This window comes from Tursiops truncatus, chromosome X (genome assembly GCF_011762595.2).
Source record: "Tursiops truncatus isolate mTurTru1 chromosome X, mTurTru1.mat.Y, whole genome shotgun sequence".
NCBI classification, from domain to species: domain Eukaryota; kingdom Metazoa; phylum Chordata; class Mammalia; order Artiodactyla; family Delphinidae; genus Tursiops; species Tursiops truncatus.
In genome coordinates this window covers 38,191,724-38,208,373 of record NC_047055.1, presented here as the reverse complement: position 1 = coordinate 38,208,373, position 16,650 = coordinate 38,191,724, and positions in this window count along the sequence as shown.

The window sequence follows — 16,650 nt, the reverse complement described above, 5'->3', positions numbered from 1 at the left end:
GGTTCTTTGGCAAGGCTGGCCCTATACTGATGAGAGTGCTTCAGGTTGTCTAATCTGAGAGATCCTTTTTATGATCAACTAACTCCCCTTGTTCTGATTTTATGCTCACCAAGCAATGTTTTGAGAATTTACTTGACTCCCCATACAACTTGCCCACAGGGAAAGAATACACTGATCTGCCCACTCAAGCATTTTAGCCTGTTTAACAATTGTATTTCTCATTGTAAATTAATAAGTTGGTATGCCAGTATAGCTATATGTAAGACCAGAATACCAATATATTTGTGGAGGATAGAGAAATATAGATATAAATACAAACATTATTGAAGTCTCTATGTATCAAAAAGCCACGTGAGCCTGCTTAAGTTGACTTTACCTTATTGAATTCACTCAATCCAGACTCTGATCTTTAGCCTTGCAGAAAGCTAATTTTGTCTTTTTGCTGAGAGTCCAGACATCTCCTGCAAGGTTTTGGAAGCAACCAGTTGGTATTCCCCAGGTGATGGGACCATCTGCCTTGCCATGTCCTGCACTCTGAAGTTTACTAAGGGGATAGTGTTCATTCTTCTGTGTTTGTTTTCAAATATGCCATCCATATTGGAGGAGTTCAATCTGAGAGAATGAACATTGCTGTCAAAAGGCATGTGGACAGAAAACATTCTGTTTCCTTTTTTTTTTTTTTACTTTCCATTCTCAAAATCAGACCCTCAGAAAAGGATTTGGGTACAGGTGGTTTATTTGGGAGGTGATCTCAGGAAGCGCAAAAAGAAAATAGGGAAAGTGAGACAAGGAAGAAAAACTAATATTGAGAATGTTAATGTGCAAGTTACCTGTGGGCAGCTGGGACTCAGGCCTGCTGGGGACTTTCTGAGAAACTGTGTGAGACGTGTCTCAGAATCATCCCGCTGGAGGACAGAGAGTCTGTGATATTTGTCCATGGACTTCCATCCCCACTGGTTGAAGTTTAGCCTCAGTGGTGTTAAAATAGCCTGCACTTCCAGGGCACAACTGGGGGAGGCAGAGCAAGCTTCTATTGTGCCCAAGAAAGCCGCAGACAGAGAGGAAAGACAGTCCACTTAACGTGGATGACTGTCAGGACGCTGGAAACTGCAGCTGCAGGTGAAATCAGGTGGGCCGGGGAATATGGGGCCTCAACAGCATCTTGGACATAACTGGAAACAAATCTGACAGACCTTGAGACTCCAGTGGACACAGGAGCAAAGGATATGAACTGGCAAACTGTACACAAAAAAATATGAATGCCAACAATAATATTTTTAAGCATTTAACCTCAGTAGTAATCAATGAACTGCAAGTATAAATGAGATGCTTTTTTTTTTTTGCAGTACGCGGGCCTCTCACTGTTGTGGCCTCTCCCGTTGCAGAGCACAGGCTCCGGACGCGCAGGCTCAGCGGCCATGGCTCACGGGCCCAGCCGCTCCACGGCATGTGGGATCCTCCTGGACCGGGGCACGAACCTGTGTCCCCTGCATCGGCAGGCGGACTCTCAACAACTGCGCCACCAGGGAAGCCCCCGATGCTATCTTTTTTTGTCTATCAAATTAGCAAAGGCCAATTTTTCAATTGAAAAAAAGGGTACTGATGGAATACACTCTCATTCACTGTAGGTGGAATTGTAAATTGGCAAAAACCTTTCTGAGAAGCAGTTTTTCAACGTGTATGAAGAGTCTTCACAATTTTTATGTCTTTCAACTGAGGAATTCCTGATAAAAGATAAGGATGTTGATCTCAGTGTTATTTATAACACTACATGTCCAATAATAGGGGAATGGTTGAAATAATTACAGTATAGTCACATACTAAAAAATAGCAAGCCATAGAATCAGGTTTTCAAATATTCAGCCACATTGAAAATGCTCATGATATATTAAATGAAAAAGCATAATCCAAAACTGTACATACAGTATGATCCTATTTTTTTCAATTCAGAGATGACTTAGATTGTAAGAAATTGGTTTATTAATAGCTTGGGGGAAAAGAAACACTACCTCTAATATACCCAAATTGTGTTCTGCTGATAGTAATGTGCATAGATCCATACAATTTATACCACTTTCTTCTTCAGGAACACCCCCAAAAGTAGAGTCTAACCTTTCTTCACATTCCAGAATCTAAAGATCCTTCTGAATTACTTTTGGCCATTGGCAGTGTCGCAGCATATTGAGTTGAGATGTGGCTGCTTTTCCTAACCCTGGCTTGTGGTGATACGACAAGATCATATCAAAGCATGTAGAAGAATCTTGGGAGTTCATCCACATTTCCTCTTCGGTTAAACTCATAGCTTCTTGTTTTCTTTCCGTTGTCTATTTTATTTTCAATTCAATTACATTAGCTAGAAATCAATCAGACTTTCTCTTGAAAGTCACTCAGAAGCTTTTGACAGATAGACGTTCAGTGCCTGAGTAATAGTCCCTCACAATGCATGCAACGGTCACACCAACCTTCCCTAGCTTTGAAAATTTTATGATCTATTCCAAGAGATCTGGCAATTTCTACTGTCTTTAATTGCATTGTCTGCACTATGACAGGCAATCTTCTGCAGACACAATAATTTTTCATTTCAATGATGCATCATAGTGTAATTTTTAGAAGACATTTTAAGTGACAATTAGGGAGAAAGCCAAATTTAAGTTAAAAATTTAACCACGAGTGATGCAACCAATGCAAATAACTCACTTGAAGTGAGAGTCAGATGAACAGATATCCTCGACACCTGGCTAAGTCTGCGCACACACAGGCAACGGCAACAATATCGCAGTGGATTCTTCTGTCTGGCCATTTGCAAATCACTTTTGACATCCATTATAAGATGTATCTTGATTTCAGAAATGAAGAATATGTGTCTCAGGATTCAGGAAATGCGGTTTGAAATATGTCTACAAACATACAGAAAAAAGACAAAAAGGAAATGCACCAAAATGCTTACAGGTTGTGTATACTTCAGCTTATCTTCATTCTCTGAACATCTGAAGTAAGCTTGTTTTACTGTTACATTGTAAAAACATTACAGATTTTTTTTTAAAGAACTGGGCTTTGTATTTTAAAGGCTGTTGCTCCCCTTTGGGATATAAAAAGTTGGAATAGAGAAAGACAAGCTGGATGGATACTTGCAGGACCACGGTAATCTTTGGGATCTTCCTGGCCCAACAGAACAAATAAATGAGTACTCTCAACTCAGAGGATAACTTAAAAGTGAGGAAACAAATCAGAAACTCTGAAGTTACATTTGCAGTTCCAGGCCAGTTTCTGATTTGTCACACCATTTCGACAAGTCACTTACTTCTCATACTTGTTTTTGCTCCTGGAAATAGAGGCCTTCCTCTTCATGGTAGTGGCAGAAATGTGGCTAAAAACATAAACAAAAACATTGATCAAATACTTCATAATCTTGCTTGTGTTCCCATAGACAATGCAAATATACATCCAAAATCCATATATTAGGGCTTCCCTGGTGGTGCAGTGGTTGAGAATCTGCCTGCTAATGCAGGGGACACGGGTTCGAGCCCTGGTCTGGGAGGATCCCACATGCCGCGGAGCAACTAGGCCCATGAGCCACAGCTACTGAGCCTGCGCGTCTGGAGCCTGTGCTCCACAACAAGAGAGGCCGCAAAAGTGAGAGGCCCGTGGACCGCGATGAAGAGTGGCCCCCGCTTGCCACAACTAGAGAAAGCCCTCGCACAGAAACGAAGACCCAACACAGCAAAAATAAATATAAATAAATTAATAAACTCCTACCCCCAACATCTTCTTTTTTTAAAAAAAAAGATGAGCTTTGGAGATTATGTTTCAAATTCCAGCTCCCCTACTTTAAAAAAAAAAAATCCATATATTAGCTGGCATGTATTTGGAGCTGATGCTTGAGGGCCGTTTCTGTCCCCGTAGCCCATTTCTTAGGAGGATCTCACCAGAAAGTTTCCTCAGGGTGTGTGTGTGAGGGGTAAGGGGGTGGGGAGGGGTGTGTGTGTGTGTGTGTGCGGGGGTGAGATTGGGGGGGTGGTATTGTGGGTGTGGCTGTGTATGTGGTGTGTGTGTATGTGTGGTGTGTGTGTGTGTGCACAACACATTGGGAAATACAGACCAGGAGTGCAGGGGTGGTGGTGAACAGAGAGCCTTGGGGCTCACAGTCTCACACAGTTCTGCTTCTGGGGCTTGGGGGAAATGCCAGGGCTTGTGTAATTTCTGTCACTGGGCACAGGCAAATGAATTCTATAGTGGTAGCCCTTGTGGGCACTCTCCAACTGAGAGAACTTCATTTCAGCTAATTAACGTGGCCTCCGTTCCCACTACTTGTGGATGAGGAGACAGGCCTGGAAAACTTGCTCTACGTCACACACTTTTGCTAAGTCTTACCCCCAGGCCCGACTCCTAAAGCCAAGCTGGGAGAAGGGGAGACGGACCATCAGTGAGGGGCTCTGGCTACAGGCAGCAGAGCCAAAGTGTGACATGAGGAGAAGTAGCAGAGCTCACAGCACCTTACCCAGTACAGCCCTCAGGAAATATGCTTTGAAGTGTTGCAATACTTTAGCTCATTTAATCTTCCCAACAGCTCAAGGCTATGCACAGTGGGGTTTGGAGGAGCCCGGCCTGCTTGGTTTATGTGTAGCACAGTGTAAACAGCCAAAGCCCAGTCACTGCTATTATTCTCATCACCGTCATCATTATTCCCAGCCCAGAAAGGGCCTGCTAATCAATACCTTATCCCGGCAAGATTGTCACCATCACTCCATCCCAACCTGCACTGTCCTACCCTGGGAGTTTAAATCACTCCGTTGAGGTAAAGCAGTAAAGACCCTATTAAGATGCAGGTGTTTTCCGGGAGATGATCTGCCTCAGGCCTTTTTCATGCATCAGTAACTTGGCAACGTGATGGTACTGGGCAGCCAGGGTGGGGATCCAGAGAACTGTGTGACTCAAGAAGGAGGAACCCAGAAATGAGGCTGCTGGGCCTTGCAAAGTTGCCTCCAACGAGACCAGCCTATAGCGTAGGTACGCAGGACAGTGGAGGGGACTGAACCAACGAATCACCCCAAGTCTGGCACACTGCCGTGTCTGTAGGGATCAGAAGGGGAGAGATGAAAGCAGTATAAGCCAGGAGGAGTCTCATACCTCAGCCTCAAAGCCAAGAAGACCCCAGGGTTTTTTTTTTTCCCCATTGGCTTGCCTTTAATTAGACTTAACCCTTATTTATTTATTTATTTATTTATTTATGGCTGCACTGGGTCTTCCTTGCTGCGTGGGCTTTCTCTAGTCACGGTGAGCAGGCTTCTCACTGCGGTGGCTTCTTTTATTGTGGAGCACGGGCTCCAGGTGCACGGGCTTCAGTAGTTGTGGCATGTGGGCTCAGTAGTTGTGGTTCACAGGCTCAGTAGTTGTGGCGCACGGGCTTAGTTGCTCTGTGGCATGTGAGATCTTCCCGGACTAGGGCTCAAACCCGTGTCTCCTGCATTGGCAGGCGGATTCTTAACCACTGCGCCACCAGGGAAGTTCCAACGCTTATGCTTTTTTTTTTTTTTTTTTTTTTTTTTTTGCGGTACGTGGGCCTCTCACTGTTGTGGCCTCTCCCATTGCGGAGCACAGGCTCCGGACGCGCAGGCTCAGCGGCCATGGCTCACGGGCCCAGCCGCTCTGTGGCATGTGGGATCTTCCTGGACCGGGGCACGAACCCGTGTCCCCTGCATCGGCAGGCGGACTCTCAACCACTGTGCCACCAGGGAAGCCCCAACGCTTATGCTTTTAAAAGTGGAATCACAGAAAGCAAGGGTATAGGGGAATAATTTTCCAATACTTTTCTTGTAAACTCAAATTCTTCTTTGGAGTAAAGCAGGCTTTTACTGCTCACAAGGTTATTTGTGAGCTGCAAAATTTTTTTGCTGTATTCCTCCATTCAACCTGGCCACCACAATCAGAGAGAAAACACAAGGACACTTTTTTCTTGCATCTGTAGTGGAAGAAGAACCCAGGTTTTGAGAGGTAAAATTGACCCCAGACTGGTAGAAGAAATATGTCCTTCTCCTTCCTGGGCTCTCAAGTGTCGTGAGGGGAGGTCCAAGGAATTGTGTGTATGACTAGGTGGGGAGGGATACTTTTTTTCTTTTTCTTTTCTTTTTTTTTTTTTTTTTTGTGGTATGCGGGCCTCTCACTGTTGTGGCCTCTCCCGTTGTGGAGCACAGGCTCCGAACGCACAGGCCCAGCGGCCACGGCTCATGGGCCCAGCCGCTCTGTGGCATGTGGGATCCTCCCGGACCGGGGCACGAACCCACGTCCCCTGCATCGGCAGATGGACTCCCACCCACTGCGCCACCAGGGAAGCCCGAGGGAGACTTTTTTCACCAGCAGCAAGCTAGATGCTGCTTTGGACAAACCAGCAGGACACAATAATTGATTGCCTTCTTGCTGCAAAATCAAAATGGCTTTTGATGTTCAGCCATTCATTGCCATAACTGGAATAATAACACAATTCATTTTAGCTGCAGCCCTGCAAATGAATGGCTTTAATAATGGCTAATTTGGGATGATGAATGTACCATTTGGGGGTGACATTAGTGCTGAATAAGGAGAAGGGCGTGCAAGAGACAGAGGGAGGAAGGGTTGAGCTACACAAGGCTAGCCATGTTTGCTAACTTCCAAGGCTGCCAGCCCTTCAATTCCACTCCACAGCATTGATTTAGCAAGCATCTACTCCACACCTGGCACTGGGCTGAGGGTTGGAGGAGATTCTGAAGAGATATATGACTAGGATGACCATATATCCCGGTTACCTTAGGACAGTCCTTGTTTATGCTGGGACCTGATGCAATTATTAACACCCCTTCCCTACTCTAAAAAATATCTTGGTTTGGGCAATAAATTATATTATCATTCTGTGAGGCTCACTCTCTGCTTTTCATGAGCATACAGCTTTTCTGGGAAGACAAGACATTTATGCACATGGAGCGATTATAGTGTATCAGGAGACAGTGCGTAACCAATAGATGAATCAAATAAGCACAAGCAACAAAATCAATGCTCACAAGTTTGAAATTGATGATGGCTGTGGATTTCAATACATTGAAGGTGACTTTCACATGCATGGGGATGATAAACCCCAATATGTTATCTTTCTTGATCTTCACAGCAAACTTAATGTGACCCCCCCATCTCATAGATAAGGAACTAGGGGCCCAGAGAAAGGAGCTGATTGCTCAAGGTCACAGAGCTAGTAAGTGATGAAGTCAGGATTTGAATCAAGGACTATTTTAACTTAAAAGCCAACTATAGGGCTTCCCTGGTGGCGCAGTGGTTGAGAGTCCGCCTGCCGATGCAGGGGACGCGGGTTCGTGCTCCGGTTCGGGAAGATCCCACGTGCCGCGGAGCGGCTGGGCCCGTGAGCCATGGCCGCTGAGCCTGCGCGTCCAGAGCCTGTGCTCCTCAACAGGAGAGGCCACAACAGTGAGAGGCCTGCATACCGCAAATAAATAAATAAATAAGCCAACTACATTTCACCTTCAGAACTAACATCAGTGCTGGTTGGAGGGACCAAGGGAGCCCATAAAGGAAGTTTACTGTTATTGAGGAATGAATCCACAGGTAACAGGGAACAGAGTAAAAAAAAGTGATAGATGTAAACCTTAGAAGAGAGAATAAAGAAATTTAGGTGAGGTGCGATTAATTGGGGATGATTTTGCACCAGGCGGTGAGTTTTGCCCTAGGTTTGAAATTACTGATGAATATGGGTTAACAGAGAACAAAGAAGGTGCTTTCTCATGCGACGGAATGATAAACTCCAAATCAGGGTACTCTTACTCGGAAGTGGGGAAGTGGATGGGAATGGGGTAAACAGGAGATGCCAATTATATTTGTAAGGTCTGATTTCTTAAACACAATGGTGAATAAATGGGTGTATATTAGGCTATTCTATATATTTTGTATATCTGAATATTTCATGATAAAATTTTTTAATGAGAGAGAGATTGGTCTTTACAGATGAGAGAAACATATTAAGCAGGACACAGAAGCAGGGACAATAAATGTCCGTTCTGGTGAGGTTTTAACCAGCACCCTTCTGTCCGGACCGAGCATCCGTAATCTTCCTTGCACAGTGACCTGCTGCCATTTCTCCCTCTCAGCCCAGCACAACGCTTGTGAAAGCCTTGTGTGGCCCTCACTCTTATTTGGCTCAAGTCTTGGAACTTCTAAAAATGCCCATTTCCTGGCCTTCTTGTAAGGCTTGTGGTCCATCTGTCTCGCTTGCTGGGGGGCATTGTGAACGCTGCCCTAAGTATTGGCCTGTTTACTACTTGGGGGATTTGATATTTAAACAAAAGCTTTGTGTCTTCCCAAGTGCTTGGCCTCCTGATTGTTAACTGGGGTCAGAAGCCTCCTCTCAGCCCCTCTCCAGCTCCCCAAGACAGAGGGGCGATCCGGAGGGGCCCAGGGAACTGTTGAAAGACCAGGCTTTGGTCTCCTTTGGGCCTTGCTGCCACTGTACAGCGATAAGCAGAAGCAGCAAAGGAATCTGTACAAATTCCATCACTGTGGCTCCACCGGGCTGTAAACAGGCCATAATGCGAGGTTGCACATACTTCACCGCCAAACAGGCTGCAGTGGCAGCCGACACACGGTGAGGGAGGACTCCAGTGAGCAGATCCTGCCGGTGGCCACAGCATAGGTGCCAGTTGTGAACCCCTGGGTCTTGCTGCAAAATGAAGAGCAGGAAATGCATTAGCAGGGTGTGGTGGGCCCTCTGAAAATCCCTAGCACGCCTCTCTGTGTCTTGGGGCAGAGCTTTAGTCCTCAAGGCCAGCCTCACCTGGTCCAGGGCCTTGGGTTCCAAGCCCTGAGCCACTGACGTGATCTCTTTTATTTCAGCCTGGTCCAGGCTGACTTCCCCTAGCCACTGTCCCAGGCAAGTGGAGGAGCCTGGAGGGGCCAGGAAGGCACCTCGCATTTCCTCCTGGCGGATGAACCTGTAACAGCTCTAACTGTTTGACGCACGCATGTACTCATTACCGTGCAGGGCACTCCTGGCGCACGAGGGGCATTTCTCCTAGCACCCTTTGACCCAGTCTCTAAGGTCACTTGTCCCAAATCCCTGGATGGATGTTATAGAGAGAGAGCCTAAGAGGAATTCCAGCTCCAGGGCTCTGTGATTCCACCCCCTCTGCTCTTACCCCCAGGACTTCCCCTCACCGGCCTCTTAGGCTACACCCAATTTAGCATCCTACCCCTGCTACAGTGTTTGCAGCAGCTCCTCATTGACTATGATAAAGTACAAATTCCTTGGGTGACTTTCAAGGCCCTTCACAATCTAGTCCTGACCTATCCCTTCAGCCTCCATCCTCATTGCTTACTCTCCATGACAGATATTTTGTTTCTATCATGATTTCCCTGAAAACACTCTCCCTCCTTCCTCTGCTCTTTCAATAAGGATGCATTCGTGAGCAGGGTATAGCGGAAAGGGCTTTGGAGCCAGACCTCAACTCAGGTCCCGCTCTTATCAGCTGTGTGACCTTAGGCAGGTCACTCAAGCTCTTTGAGGCTCAGTTTCTTCATCTGGAAAAATGAAGACTTTTTTTTTGATGTCTTTTTCCATTTGTTTGTTGTGAGAAGCAAATGAGGTAACATATGTAAAGGGCCTACTGCAAAGCCTCTTCCCTTTGTTGAAACAGCTGAACGTAAATAACATCATCCAATGATTAGTTTCAAATATATTTAGAATGAGTAAATGCTGTATATAATTTGGTGCTTTCTCACTAATCCTTAACAAAAATCTAGTCACTCAGAATTTTTAGTCTGGTGCCAAGTAAATACCCAGCCTCTGCTCAGGCTGCTCCTGGTCTGCATCTTTCTCAGCAGCCTCTCTGCCTCAGTCATAAGAACACAGAAGCCTTTTTATTCTCTTGGCCAAGAGGCATCAGTCAGCATCACCTGGGAACTTGCTGGAAACTCACATTCTCAGCCACCACCACCCTAGACCTAACATTCAGAAGCTCTGCAGGTGGGCCCCGCAATCTGGCTTTTCCCAAGCACCCCTGCCCCAGGAGACTCTGATGCACGCTCAGTTTGAGAACCACGCCTGCTCTGCAGCCTGGGGCTCATCTGAGGCCACGTTCCCTCGGGCTTATCAGTGCTACAGATCTGTCTGCCACCCAGAAAGAGGGAGGCGTGACTTGGCAGGAGTTAGAGGACTCCAGAAGAGACCAGGCCTTTGACAGGAGGTCCTGGGCGTAACCTGTGCTCTTTGGCCACTGTAGGCTCCCCAGGAGCGGGTTGCTGAGCTCTGCCCGCTGAGCTAGAACCTCCTCCAGGGCACACGGGGCAGTGCCTGCCACTGGGCAAGTCTTCCCAGGACCAGAGACTCGTGACCTTTAAGCCTACTCAGCATAGCCCCTAAAGCAGTGGTGGTTCTCAAAGTGTGGTCCCCAGACCAACAGCATTAGTACCACCTGGGGACATGTTAGCATGGAAATTCTCAGGCCCTGCCCCAGACCAATAGGTGATTTTGATTCAGGTTCAAGTTTGAGAACCACTGGCCTACACTTTGCAAACGCAAACTAGTTTAACTTCATTTGCTTTTTCAGCTGCCCCATTCTCTCTACTTCTTTCTTCCTTACTACACGGAAGATAAAAAGGGAGACAAAAACATATTGATAGAGAGGATATACAAAACCCTGTTTCCTAATTAGAAGGAATTCCCTTTCCACTTTACTCTTTGAATTTACCTGTTCTGACCAGTCATTTCAAATAGGACCCATGGGTGGTCTAACTCGATTTACATTTAGTACTTATTTCTCCAGTGGCTTGTTGCTAGTGGTAAAAGCTTTGGCACATGAAGTAGAACATTCGGAATACAATATGAATAAGCATTTTTGAACAGAGATTTAGTTTCATTGCAGCCACTGGCATGATGTGCTTTACAGCTCTAATTTCAGTTCCAGTTGTGAAGACTCGAGAAAGGCAAACAGATTTCAGAAAATAAATAGATAAAATAAAGGGCAGAGGTGGGAGAGATATACGCTCCAACTGTCATATCAATTAGAGATCTAAATAGATCTAGAGAGCTAAATTAGGCAATTTTATAGCCAGGGGAACAGGGAAACACAGTGCTGGAGCATAATTAAACTGCGGAGCCCTCACCGTGGAAGGAGGGGGCTGGAGGACAGCAGGGTTGACTGAGGGCCTGGATAGGAGAGACCAGGGACGGGAAGGGGCTCTGAGGGAGAAGCCCAGAGGGCAAATTAGGGCCAGGGGCTCAGACCTATGGGCCAGTGGCACAGAGGACTAAAGGACTTCCCTTCCCACAGTGATGGCTCCACAGAGTTCTTGCTGGGAGAGGAATCGGCACTCCCCCACTGTACCTGCCAGTCCGAGGGAGGCGGCAGGAGCAAAGTGCTAAATGGGCCTCCTGATCTCCCTCCCAGCGCCCCCAGGACTGCCCCCCACCAGGTCTGTGCAGCTCCATCCCTTTTCCCAGTTATGGGGAGCGTGGCCGCTTTCCTCCAGCTCAATGCCAGGCATAAGCCCTTCCTACAGAAAGGCACTCTCCTTTCTGGGCTTCGTTGGCTTTTAAGTGAAATCTTTCTCCTCCTTTCTCTTCCCAGGGTCTTATCAGAGGCCTGAGCGGACCTGCCCCAGGACTGCTACCTCGGTCAGCACAGAGCACACGTGTGCTCTGTGACTGTGATTTCCATGATTTCCATTTTCCCATCGTGACAAACCTGGGCCTCACGCCTCCTGGCTCCGACCTGACAAGAATCGCAGAGCATCCCAGGGGAAAGGAGAGGGCAGCTGCAGCTACCTGGAGGGGCAGGAAGGGGGCACCTATGGCGGGGGGGCCGGCTCTCCAGACCAGGCAGGAGTGTGCCGTTAGCACCCGAAGCTGGCTCTCCCTGGAGAGCTCACGGTGCCAGCTGGCCAGCGTGCCAGTTGGTCAGCTGTGAGTCAAGGAGATGTGGTCCCTGGGTACGTGGGGTTCAGAGGGCAGAAGGCACTTGTCTAACCTATGGGCGAAGGACTAGATGAGTAGCTTGTTAGCTCACCCAGGTGGGGCTAGTCCCGGGGTGTGTGTGTGCTGGGGGCACGTACATGGTAGGATCTGAGTGTGCTTCAAAATAGGCCAAAACGCTAGAATTCTCACCATTGGAGTCCATCCTTTGGATTAAGGCATTGAGAACTTAAAGTGCACTGTTCTCTGGGAGAGGTAACAGTCATTTCCCAAACCTCTCAGGAATATTAATTAGGTTAGTAGGTAAGTTCTGCCCCCCCCCACCCCCCCACCCCCCCGGAGTAGAGACTTAAAAAGAGCTTCTCTACCTGGACACATTCCTGAGATAAGAGAAAGGTTGGATGTGGATGAGGTCATGTGGCCTAGAAAGGGTAGCGCCGAAGGGGGAGAAAAATCCAAAGTGGATGTAAGGAGTGTGATGTCCCAAGGCAGGAGGCGGGGGTGAGGGAGCTCGCCAGCAAGCTGTCAAAGGCAGGCCTTCCTCCGTGGTGCGTGGAACAAGCGTGCACCGGGTCTAAAAAGGCCTGAATTCTAGCTCGGCTGCTTCCCTGTGAATTGGGGTAACTTAACTGTTCTGGGCCTCAGTTTTTTCATCTGCCATAAGGGAGTGGCAATCCCTGTTCTACCTGCCTCGTTGGCTTATTGTGAAGCTAGGATGAAAAACAAAGAAAATGAAACTTTGTGTAAACCACACAATACAGTATTAATGAAAGGAGTATGATTATTTTATTTCGCAATCTTGCCCAGGGCTTTCTCGTATTAAAAGTGGGTTTATGAAAATGAGCCATTCCTGATTGTAAAATATAAGACTGACGGTGAATTTCTTTCCTGGTTTCGCTTAGGGATGAGTCTTGCCTGTTAGCGTCCCTGGTCTGAAGTTGCAGCCTTCTCCAGCTTTACCTCCTGACAGCCTTTCCTTTCTCCAGCCAGGCCCCAGCACTGTTTCCAGGTCTAGGGGCATGGTGAGATGCTTTCAGTGGAGGTCTCAACTCAGTCTTTGTAGAAACCTAGAAACCCACTCGTGCCCCCTTCCCTCGTGCCATAGCCTCCTCCTAAAGACCTTTTCTTTGCATTTAGCATAAGACCTTGTCCAGATTCTCAGTCTAGCTTTTTAAAGGTTTTCTGGATGTACACTTGAAATTGACACAAAATTGTTAATCAACTATACTCCAACATAAAATTAAAAAGAAAAGAGAAAAAGCACCAACCGGTTAAAAAAAAAAAAGGTTTTCTGGAAAATTGGGAGGCTAATTCCTTTCTGTCACTGAGTCACATGACTCCAGGGGCAGTTTCTGTCATAGACCACAGGGTGAATGGCGCCCCCTGGATTTGTGCAACACAATCACCTTGCTTGCAGCGTCTACTCACCTACCCACCCCAGCCTGTCCCCATCTTTAACTCACTAACTTCTAACTTCTGCTTCTTCAGGACTGAGCTCTCTCTTTTTTTTTTTTAAATTTTTGGCCGTACCATGTGGCATGTGGTATCCCCAACCGGGGAACCTACGCCCCCTACATTGGGATCACAGAGTCTTAACCACTGGGCTACCAGGGAAGTCCCTCTTCCGGATTGAGCTCTTCGTCTCCTCCTCTTCCAGGAAACCTGCTCTGGCTCCCAAGGCCGGGTGAGATACCCCTCCTCGCCTTGCACAGCACCCGGTGTCTCCCTCTGCCAGAGCACTGATCACTGTACTGAATTATCTGGCTACCCATTTTTCTCCGCCACTGGACTGTAAGCTTCTTAAGGGCAAGAACTAGGCCTCCCTCTCTGTCTCTATTCCCACCTCCTCCCCTGGGGCCTGGGCAATGGTAGCCATTGAGTAAATAGCTGCTGAATGAACTAGCACTCTGGGATGTCGAGCATTGTACAGCTGGAGAACGCTGGCAGTACAGCTGACTTCCCTGCCTCACCCGCAGAGGACACGGTGCTTGTTTAATTATTTGTGTGTAGGGGGCTTTCAAACAGATGTTATAACAGCTCGCTTAGCAAAGGACAGTGATTAGGGTTTTCTTTTATTAACTAAATAGACAGCACCCAAGTAGAATATTAAAAGCCAGATGGCACAACTTTCATTTTCTGTATATCTGGAAGGGCTGCACTAAAGTTGCCAGCATTGTCCTGTTTAACCTTAAGTTCAATCTCAAAAGATACTCTCTACCCACTTCAGGCCCAAGGCAAATGCATAGAGTTACACAGGCCTAAGGTCGCCGGGTAGGTGAACAAGGCCCATTGTGACTCAATGCGTTTACCTGGCTTTCAGTCTGTCACTTACTGGCCATGTATCCTAGACCTAATCAGTTCTGCTCCAGCTTGCTAATTTCTACCTGACCAGGTGCTTGAAAGGATCAAGTGAGAATATCAACATTTCAGGGTGTTGGAAACTGGGGGGTGGGGGGTATTATTATTGTGGTAATTGAGTTGAGCCTCAAAAGTTGGTGAAGATTTAATATGAAAGCTACCATTCACGGAGCACTTAAGCAGAGGGGTGTCAGGAGTCCAAGGGTGGTACCCATGGCAAGGTAGCATCAGCAGTGGCATTTTAGTTAGACTGACCCTGAGATGTGAGCTACTTGGGGAGTCTCCCTGCCCAGCTTCCCTTGGTCCCTGACCCTTTTCTGAACTGGATAGCCAGCCTTTCCAGTTGATTCTGTGAGCAACCTGCTATCTTTTCAATAATTCCCTCTTCTGAACATAACTAGAACACTGAATGCCTTTTAAAAATTTATGTATTTCTCCCATCAGCCCTGAATCGTATTGTTTTTACCCCCATTTACTGATGAGGAAATGGAAGTTTAGGGGAGCAACACAACTTGCCCAATTTCACACTGATAGTAAATGACAGGGGCTGTCCTTGGCTCTGAGTATGGACTTAGCAGCGATGTCCCGGGGGGAGAGATTGGTGAAGAGCATTTTAGGTGGAAGGAACCCTCAAGTCAAGCCCAGATGTAGGACAGCATAAGGGAGAGTTCAGAAAACTGTGAGTTTCTAGACTGGCAGGAGTAAAAGGTTGATACTGGAGATGGTAAGAAACAGAATTGGAAAGAAAGCTTGGGATTAGCAGTGTGGATTCCATTTGTTGGACACCATGGAACCACTGAAGACTTTGGGCTTTAGGAGGCAACTATATTATATGTTAACCTGAGTGTAAAGAACTTAACTGGGGAAGAGCAGAGAGAAATTTTATAGAAAGATTAAGCAAGTCTTGGCTAATTAATGATTAAATAGTGAGGAAGAGCCTGGTGACTGAGAGGCTATTTACATCCTTGACAGAAATGGGGAAGCCTGAGCCGGGAGTGGTTTGGGGGAAACGAGAGGATGGAGCATTCTGTTCCAAGGGAAGGACCTTCTTTCTGCTTCTACTAGGATTAGTCTTCCTTGAGTCCAGGCCACACTATCATAATTCCTAGGCTTTCAGCCTCTTATTTCAAAGCCCTTGTCATTTGTCATTTCTCTATGTGGTTTAAAAGCCCAAACCACCTGGGATTGGCTGATAGGACTATGGCTTCATTTTGGGAACTGCGCCATTACCCACAGGTGTGGGAAGCGATGGCTTATTTGAAAAGTGGAATCCTAGCCAGTTGGAGGCAGTCACCTCTCTGTGCCACCACGGCCTAGTTATGGTTATTAATAACGAATGGCTCTCCCATCTCTGGTTCCAGCAGCCCAGCAGGACCACATCCTCTTATAGTCTGCTGCCCTTTTGCTACAGCTGTCAGGAGTGACCCAGCTGACAGCCCTTTAGCCTGCATTTCCATCTATCTCCAGGGCTTCTTGTGCCCAGCCCTTGACATAGCTCTGCCAGCTTTTGTGATTCTAGGAGAGGGAAAAGGGGGATGAGCCAGCTCCCAGCCCTCTGGCTAGTTTCTCTGAGTTAGGTCAGAGGAAAGATGATTTTGACCCAGCGTGGTGGTTCCTCTCGTTCTCTCTCTCACTCTCCCCTCCCATCTTCTCTATCTTCCCTCCCTCTTCTTCTCATCCTCCCTATCTCCTTTGTCTCAACGGCCTACGTATTATTGCCTCAGCATCCTTTTCCTCTCCTTCTTTCATGCATTCAACAAAAATTGAGCCCCTACTGCATGCCAAGACCTATGCTAGGTGTTAGTAATATAGATATGAATAAGACACAGGTTCTGCCCTCTGAAGAGCAATGTGGGAAGATACGCAATGCTAGAAATAAGACCAGGACATAATTAGAACATAGAGGACTGCCTTGTTCACATTGGAAACAGGAGAGAAGACAAAATAGTTTCCTGGAGGAAGTTATACCTGAACAGAATCTGAATGATCCCGTCATGTGGAGGAAGGAACAGGGCGAAGGTATTCCAAGCAGAGAGGGTCAGCAGAAGCAAAGGCATAGAGGTGAGAAACAGCATGCTGTGTGGAGGGAATAAGCAGTGTGGTGATGCTGAGATGTGAAATGAAAGACAAGTGGTGGTAGCTGAGGAGCTGGAGCACAAGGAAGAGCAGGGCCTTGTACGTTATTTTAAGTGCTTAGTCTTGATCCGGTAGACAACAGAGAGTCATTGCAAGATCTAAGACAGAGAAGAGGAATGGTCATGTATGTTTTCAGAAATACAGATCACTCTACTGCGGTGTGAGGGATGGGTTATAGAGGGACAAGACCATAAAAGGGGAACCCAGTTGGG